This window comes from Bubalus bubalis, chromosome 15, assembly GCF_019923935.1.
Source record: "Bubalus bubalis isolate 160015118507 breed Murrah chromosome 15, NDDB_SH_1, whole genome shotgun sequence".
Taxonomy (NCBI): domain Eukaryota; kingdom Metazoa; phylum Chordata; class Mammalia; order Artiodactyla; family Bovidae; genus Bubalus; species Bubalus bubalis.
In genome coordinates this window covers 39,589,929-39,599,378 of record NC_059171.1, presented here as the reverse complement: position 1 = coordinate 39,599,378, position 9,450 = coordinate 39,589,929, and the positions used below count along the sequence as shown (strand labels likewise).

The 9,450-nt window shown below is 39.3% G+C and overlaps 1 non-coding gene across 1 annotated transcript; it reads left to right on the top strand.

The window, feature by feature from the left end:
• Positions 1-3,051: 3,051 nt before the first annotated feature.
• Positions 3,052-3,183, top strand: LOC112579281. The gene has a single exon (XR_003103776.2). It is a non-coding gene; the product is annotated as a small nucleolar RNA SNORA61 (small nucleolar RNA).
• Positions 3,184-9,450: the final 6,267 nt, after the last annotated feature.

The window sequence follows — 9,450 nt, the reverse complement described above, 5'->3', positions numbered from 1 at the left end:
AGGAAGCAACAGTTAGAACTGGACATGGAACAACAGACTGGTTCCAAATAGGAAAAGGAGTTCGTCAAGGCTGTATATGGTCACCCTGTTTACTTAACTTATATGCAGAGTACCTCATGAGAAACGCTGGACTGGAAGAAACACAAGCTGGAATCAAGATTGCCGGGAGAAATATCAATAACCTCAGATATGCAGATGACACCACCCTTATGGCAGAAAGTGAAGAGGTACTCAAAAGCCTCTTGATGAAAGTGAAAGTGGAGAGTGAAAAAGTTGGCTTAAAGCTCAACATTCAGAAAATGAAGATCATGGCATCTGGTCCCACCACTTCAGAGGAAATAGATGGGGAAACAGTGGAAACAGTGTCAGACTTTATTTTTGGGGGCTCCAAAATCACTGCAGATGGTGACTGCAGCCATGAAATTAAAAGACACTTACTCCTTGGAAGGAAAGTTATGACCAACCTAGATAGCATATTCAAAAGCAGACACATTCCTTTGCCAACAAAGCTTCGTCTAGTCAAGGCTATGGTTTTTCCTGTGGTCATGTATGGATGTGAGAGTTGGACTGTGAAGAAGGCTGAGCACCAAAGAATTGATGCTTTTGAACTGTGGTGTTGGAGAAGACTCTTGAGAGTCCCTTGGACTGCAAGGAGATCCAACCAGTCCATTCTGAAGGAGATCAGCCCTGGAATTTCTTAGGAAGGAATGATGCTGAAGCTGAAACTCCAGTACTTTGGCCACCTCATGCGAAGAGTTGACTCATTGGAAAAGACTCTGATGCTGTGAGGGATTGGGGCAGAAGGAGAAGGGGACGACAGAGGATGAGATGGCTGGATGGCATCATTGACTCGATGGATGTGAGTCTGAGTGAACTCTGGGAGTTGGTGATGGACAGGGAGGCCTGGCGTGCTGCAATTCATGGGGTCGCAAAGAGTCGGACACGACTGAGCAACTGATCTGATCTCATCTGATCTGTATGTTGGGAAAGTGGAACATAGAAAAAGAAGACAGTGAGGATAAAGGAGCAGACATTTAAGACTTCCTTTTTGGAATGGTATGTTGTTTGTGATTAAGGCAGTACCTACCCAAGAGGTGTGTACTCTTCAACACAATAATCATGTTGATGAACATATTATGGACATATATCCACACTTAGAAGCATCTGTAAGGGTTTCCACTGCCACTGCCTTGCTCTAATAGTGAAACAAAGAAATAATTTACACTTCTATTAAGACGAAAATGGTTAGGTAAGCTAATATTGACACAATGAAAGAATTTTAGAAATATATTCATATGAAAAAATACCACATATACAACAGCAAAAAATGCAACCATTAGAGTCATGTTTGTGAAGAATGATGAATGATAGAATGAATGTGTGTAGCTAGATCTGCTGCTGCTGTTGCTGCTAAGTCGCTTCAGTCGTGTCCGACTCTGTGTGACCCCATAGACAGCAGCCCAACAGGCTCCTCTGTCCCTGGGATTCTCCAGGCAAGAACACTTGAGTGGATTGCCATTTCCTTCTCCAATGCATGTATGCATGCTAAGTCGCTTCAGTCGTGTCCAACTCTGTGCAACCCTAGAGACAGCAGCCCACCAGGCTCCTCTGTTCATGGGATTCTCTAGGCAAGAACACTGGAGTGGGTTATATTTCCTTCTCTATGTGCACATATATGCAGAAGGACAAAAAAGCAAAATGACATGATATAGTATAATCTCAGATACATGGTTTTTTTCTTTTTCTTTTTAATGCACAGGAAAAGAAACAAAGCAAAATACAAAACAAGTAACAATGCTGCTCATGTTGCCTATGAGTGAGGAGATGCTGATTTTTCTGCTCCTTTACCCTGGTGAAGCCCTCCCTGCTCTGAAAGATGCAAACCTCATAGATGATGATAAGGGCAGAGATACAGACTTCGTGGAGAGTTGTCAATGCTTCTCAGCACCCAGCTCAACTATGTAAAGATACCAGGAGAGGGAACATCTGCAGTTTTCCCATCCATGGTGCTGCTGTACAATTATGCTGAAGCCAAGACAACCCTTGATGCTAGAGGCAAGAGGAGAAACAATACGCTGGCAGTGTCTAGATGTTCCTTGCTGCTGCTGCTGCTAAGTCACTCCAGTCGTGTCTGACTCTGCGCGACCCCATAGATGGCAGCCCACCAGTCTCCACCGAACCTGGGATTCTCCAGGCAAAAACACTGGAGTGCGTTGCCATTTTCTTCTCCAATGTGTGAAAGTGAAGTCACTCAATCGTGTCCGACTCTCAGTGATCCCATGGACTTCAGCCTACCAGGCTCCTCCATCCATGGAATTTTCCAGGCAAGAGTACTGGAGTGGGGTGCCATTGCCTTAGCAGCTTTTAAAATAACCCTTGTGATACCTAATGCTGATTCATGCTGATGTATGGCAAAAACCATCACAATATTGTAAGGTAATTACCCTCTAATTAAACTATATATATATATATAACTCTGTGAGCTTGCTCTTGGTTTACATCACAATGTCCTCCCAAATTCCTTCCCAAACCATGCCTTCATGGTGGAGCTACTTATACTATTGTGGCTCCACCTCTAATTACTGGATGCATTTTGTGAAAATTAATTGATATGTCAAGTGCAGGAGAGAAATTCCTGGCTAGGGAAACTGAATCGGACATGCACAATTCAGCCACAGATGGAAACTGTTTTGAGGGCCAAAATGCCATTGAGTTGATCCGTCTTCTCTCTTTGTTTTGTCCCTCTATAAAGTCTAGAATCCCTTGGAATTTCTCCTAAATGTTGCAATGTGATACTTTTTATTTATCTTCCTTAATTTTTATGCCTTTTATATCTCCAATAATCATTTTTATTAAATGTCCCTGACCCCCTTTACCCTCACTCAAAAGTCTTGGATCTGCCCAGGGTGAGGAGTAGAACATGAAGTCAGTGCACACATGACTACATTTTTGCATTTTATACTAAGAACATGCTTTACTTTAATAATCAAGAAAACAAGTAATATGTTATCAAGAAAATAATCATAAGGTAAAAATTTAAAAATAAATTAAACCCTCCAGTGCCCTTTCCCATCGGATCTGAATTCCGGTCTCAGTGGTCATATTAATAAAAGGAGAAATAGTAGCACGGAAGCTGTGCTCATAGTATCTGCTATATAGCATGTGGGCTAATTTCAAACAAGGTAAAAATAATATAATTAAATTTTAAAAAATAAGTACATATTAAGATGGCTGGCATTTTCCTCAGAATTAGAAATAAATATAATTTTATATACATATGATACAATGAAAGTCTTTTATACACAGATATGTGAATGTAGACTATGTCTAAATAATCAAATAAAAATTAAAGAAAGCTTTTCTTAAGTTTATATGTCTACAGAAAGTATTTTGAAGTAATCTTTTATTGATGACTTCCTACATAATTCCCAAGACTATTACTTATGGAAAAACAGATATTCCCTTTTCTTTTTAAATGCTATCTATCTTTTAAGAATATTTACCTGGTATCAAAATGAGAGTCCAGAGATTTATAGTAATTATTAATCTCTTTGAAATAATCATGAAATATTTTCCCTGATTCCAATAAAATATTGATACTTAGTGATAGAACTGGAATGCAGTTGTTTTATTTCTGTACTCAATTGAGAAAGCAGGGGAATTTGGGAGGGATTTTATTGTTATTATTATTATTATTTTCATAGTATTTCAGAAAACAACCTTAGTTTTCTATTTCCCCCATGCTCTGTGATCTTTCCTGCTACCAAAACATGCTACAGAAAGCTTTCTTAGCATCTCTTATCTCATAATGCAACCTTCAAGAGGAGAAAGAATTTTCTTTAACAATTTCAGAAACATTCTTATCATTTCCGGATAGAATTTTAGAACTATGAAAATTTGTCTAACTGAATTTCAGCTAGTCAGCTTAACCTCCAGTCATGTTGGCCAAAACCTACTTAAGTGTTTGTTATTTTATGTCTAAAACTATGCATCAGTTCAGTTCAGTCACTAAATTGTGACAGACTCTTTGAGATCCCATGGGCTGCAGCACACCAGGCTTCCCTGTCCTTCACCAACTCCCAGAGCTTACTCAAACTCATGTCCATTGAGTCGGTGATGCCATCCAACCATCTTATCCTCTGTTGACCCCTTCTCCTCCCACCTTCAATCTTTCCCAGCGTCAGGGTTTTTCCAGTGAGTCAGTTCTTCACATCAGGTGGCCAAAGTATTGGAGCTTCAGCTTCAGCATCAGTCCTTCCAAAGAATATTCAGGACTGATTTCCTTTAGGATGGACTGGTTGGATCTCCTTGCAGTCCAAGGGACTCTCAAGAGTCTACACCAACACCACAGTTCAAAAGCATCAATTCTCCAATGCTCAGTTTTCTTTATGGGCCAACTCTCACATACATACATGACTACTGGAAAACCATAGCTTTGATAGATGGACCTTTGTAGACAAAGTAATGTCTCTGCTTTTTAATATGGTGTCTAGGTTGATCATAGCCTTTCTTCCAAGGACCAAGTATCTTTTAATTTCATGGCTGCAGTCACCATCTGCAGTGATTGTGGAGCCCAAGAAAATAAAGTCTCTCACTGTTTGCCTTGCTTCCCCATCTATTTGCCATGTAGTGATGGGACTGGATGCCATGATCTTCATTTTCTGAATGTTGAGCTTTAAGCCAACTTTTTCACTCTCCACTTTCACTTTCATCAAGAGGCTTTTTAGTTCCTCTTCACTTTCTGCCATAAGGGTGGTGTCATCTGCATATCTGAGGTTATTGATATTTCTCCCAGCAATCTTGATTCCACCTTGTGCTTCACCCAGCCCATACATATATATTCTCTGTTTTTGGTGCTTTATATTGTATCTTCATATTAAACAATTTTTAAATGAATTTTCCAGGTAATGGCAACTTCCTTTCTATTTCCTAAATATTCCACATACTGTAGTCCTTATAGCTGATTTTGCATTAATATCACTACACTAAGTTGTTCTCAAACTTTTATATAGATCACCTGTCTGTTGGGGGATAAATTCATTTCACTGAAGCAAATACCAGGTCACATTTTCTATTTAACATTGTAAAAATGCTTAGGGACATGTTAAATGAAGTTCCATAAAGCCGCAATTGCATATTGCCTATCAGGGTCGAGTTTAAAAGCTAATTACATATTCATCGATGCTTAGTTGCTGAACCATAGAAACACCTAAATAAGCAATTTGTAGTTATCCAATGTGAAATAGTCATCCTATTAACACTTAATTCAAAGCATAGAAAAAGTGTCTTTCCTAAAAACCAAAGATAAAATAGAAACAAATGTTTTCTATAACAGCTAATGGAGCCCAGTGCAGTTAAACTAACGAAGGGAGTGTGTTTTCTACTAACTGTTCTGTTTTCCTATTCACCAGAAAATTATACATAAAATTACAGAGATTCTTGCTAGGAATTTACAAACCACCTGTTTTTATTTCCATTAACATTTTTTCTTAAACCTCTTTTCATTTCTTCAATCTTTATATTAAAGCAGAAATACCTTTATCTTTCAGAAACTTGAAAATAATCTACTTAAGAATCTTATTTTTCCACCTCTAATTCTTTCTGATGGGTGTTATCTGAATTCAAGAATATTCCTAATACAACATTGTCACTTATAAAGCAAGGATCCTGGGAGTTTTATTTGGCTGTCTTCATTTGAAGAATTTGTGTTTTGTGTATCCTGGTCTCAATGCAAAGTTAATTCCCCAATCATCACTTCTGTGTAAGCTCAGAATAGACAGAACTGTACCATGTAAATTAGTGGTTGCACAGTACCTAGTGCAAGGCCTTGACTTCAAGTGCTTAACTGATACCCCTCAAAAATGTATCTTTTTCCCCAAAGATTGGAAGAGATATCCATATTAAAATTGAATAACTCTGAATACAAAGAAAAGGAAAAATGAAACTACAGTGAGAACAGAAGCAGATTATATCAATTCATGTCCCAATTCTACTTTGTACCAGCCATCAACAATGCTCTGTGATCTTGCAAGAAGTTGAGATTCTCTGAACCTCAGGGATTTGTTTTTATTGTATTTTCTAAAAGCACTATACCTATCAATGGGGGCTTCCCACGTGGCAAGGTGGTAAAGAATCTGCCTCTAATGCAGGAGACACAAAAGACGCATGTTTGATACCTGGGTCTGGAAGATCCCTGCAAAAGGGAATGGCATCTCATTCACAAGGTCGCAGAAAGTCGGACACAACTGAGCACATATACACACATATCTATCAATATAACAAATTTGAAATTTTAAAAGCTGGCTGCAGGTTACCATTTGAGAAACAAAGTTGCCTACTTTATTACGTCTCTATGAGCAACTTAGTCATCTTCAGCCTACCCAGTAACCTACAGGGCTGAAAAAACAGTGCCACAATTATATTAAACTTCAGAAAAAGATTTCTGCAGAGACCTGCAGTCCCTATTAACTGTAGGCTAGCCATAGATCTTCAGTTCTCTCCAGAATTGAAGAGTATGAGTCACTGGGAAAAGTTATTGAGAGAACAGTATGCATCTGTTCAAATCTTCTTCCTATTAGTTACTAGTATCTGCTTCTTAATCCATCTTATCCTGCATATCAGTCATAAAACTGGACAAGCGTCAGTAAAATTCAGCAGAAAAGCAAATACACTCCCACTCTCACATAGATGTACAAAAAATGCACATTCTCTTTATTTTTTTTTAGAATGCCTTTGGCACTAGTGGTAAAAAAAAAAAAAAAAAAAAAAAAAAACCAGTCTGCCAATGTAGAGGATGGAAGAGATGGAGATTCCATCCCCAGGTTGAGAAGATCTACTGGAGAAAGGACTGGTTACCCACTTCAATATTCTTGCCTGGAGAATCCCATGGACAGAGGAGCCTGGCAGGCTACAGTCCATGGGGTTGCAAAGAGTCTGACACAACTAAAGTGACTTAGCATGTACACATGCATATCTTTCTCAAAAACCCTCAAAACCTCTGTAATAGAGAAGGAAGACCACATTTAATCTGTCTAATCTCTAAATACTAGCCTGATGCAATAATTTAAATAGTGTTCTTACACAAAATATGCAATCACCCATATTTCACATTTTCTTCTCTCCTGGCACAGGTTTGTGGCTCACGCGACCTCATAGAGAAAAAGGAAAGAAAATCTTGCATCCTTGGGCTGTCCTCTGATTCCTTTGGTTTCCATGGTGATGTTTTGTTCCACTGGTTGCTGTTCATCCTGCTGGGAAAAAGCTAGCAGCCTGTATAAACTCCTGATCCACATTTTCTTGTCTTGGTGAGGACCTGAAATCTTGGCCCACCTGCATTCCAGACCTCAGCTTTATTTTAACCCCATGCAGTCTTATCCCCAGCCGTCTGAGTAAATCAATATTTCTGATGCCTGTAACTCATTTTTGAAACACCAGTGTGCTGAGGTACACAGCTCTGTATTAATAGAATACAGAAGATCTTCATATTTGAGAAGAAAATGGCAACCTATTCCAGTATTCTTGCCTGGGAAATCCCACTGACCGAGGAGTCTGGTAGTCTGCAATCCATGGGGTTGCAAAGAGTCAGACATGACTGAGAACACACACACAGATCTTCACATATGAAAAGGCTTTCAAGTCTGTTGTCAAATATTGAATGTTTTGCTGTTTTGAATGTTTTTCAACCTCATTGTAGCAATTTATTCTCACTCTCATGCCCACCTCATCCCCCCTCCAGAGGGATGCTATAAACTTTCTAAGGTGTGTGTGCTCAGTCGCTTCAGTCATTTCCAACTCGTTGTGACTCCCTAGACTATAGCCCATCAAGCTCTTCTGTCCTTGAGATTTTCCTAGCAAGAATACTGATGTGGGTTGCCATGCCTTCCTCCAGGGGATCTTTCCAATTCAGGGCTCAAACCCGTGTCTCCTGCATCTGCTGCACTGCAGGCATTTTCTTTACCCACTGAGCCACCAGGGAAACCCAGACTTGCTAAGGAAAACATCAAATAGTGGAAGGCAAAAGGGAAAAGCATACAGATATTTTAGTTAAAAATATAAAAATAATGGAAGGACCTATAAATAAATTCAACATGTTTCACCTCTCTTTTCCAGTTCATTCACTAGTTCACAGAAGAAAGTGCAGAGAGGAGGAGAAGGGATGAACAGTCCCCATATGCTACATCAAGAGAGAACACCAACAATGGCCTGAGCTGGCAAGTGACTGAATCAGCCTGGCCAGGACAGTAAGTTTTTCGGAGTTCCCCAATACTGGATAGCAAAATCCCTGCAAACATCCCTGTATTTCTAAAATTGTTTTTTCAAATTATTTGCAAGAATCACTGATCTGAAAAGTGTGTGTGCGCGCACGCACATGCGTGCGTGTGCGTGAATGCTAAGTAGCTTCAGTTGTGTCCAACTCTTTGCAACCCCATGGTCTGGAGCCTGCCAGGCTCCTCTATCCACCAGATTCTTCAGGCAAGAATACTGTAGTGGGTTGCCATGCCCAGTTCCATGGGGATCTTCCCGAACAAGGGATCAAACCCGCATCTCTTAAGTCTCCTGCACTGGCAGGCAGGTTCTTTACCATTAGCATCACCTGGGAAGCCCCCAGATCATCTTAATTGGTCTTATAGGTATTTTTTTGTTGCTCTTTGTCCCTTTCTTGCTGACCCTGGAATTCCTTCACATGCTGTTCCATTGTTGGTTGTAGAGCTCAGAACATGAGAAAAATGATAAATACCATTCTCTGTATCTACCATACATTGTGTGCAGCTATATTTCCCATGAATGAATTGTGAGTGTGGCATTTTAGAGTACTGCTGAATTTTTCTTTATTGTCTTCTATTTTCTTTATATTTTTTGTGTCTATTGCTTTCAGAAAGTCATATGAACATCTTTTTCAATATTTTTTATTAATAAAGCTATTGTCAACATATGTTTTAAGGACAAAAACTGTGTTGATATTGTTTTATTTTCTAAATGTACATTTAGTCTGATTTTGATCGATTATTTACCTTATACTGAGCTTTGACCTCTGGGAGTAAGGTAATAAATATTCAAATTGTGTTCCAAACTGTCTTAAGCCCCTTGCACATAACTATCCTTGTAGAAACATCAGTGAAACATTTTCAGCCCCATGGCTATTACAATAAAGCATGAATCAACAAGTACAGAGCTTTCTCCTTTGGGTGTATTAGTTTTCGAGGACTATAATAGCAAAGCACTGTAGGCTGGGTGGCTTAAACAAGAGAAATTTACTGTCTCACAGTTTTGGAGGCTATAAGTTCAAGATCAAGTTGTTGCCAGAGTTTGTTCCTTCTGGAAACTGTGAGGGGGAATCTGTCCCCTTGCCTTTCTCTTAGCTTCTGATGATTGGCTGGCAATCTTTGTTGGCTTTTATATCTCTGCCTTCATCTTCATGTGGTGTTCTCTCTGTGTCCATTTCTCTTTGGC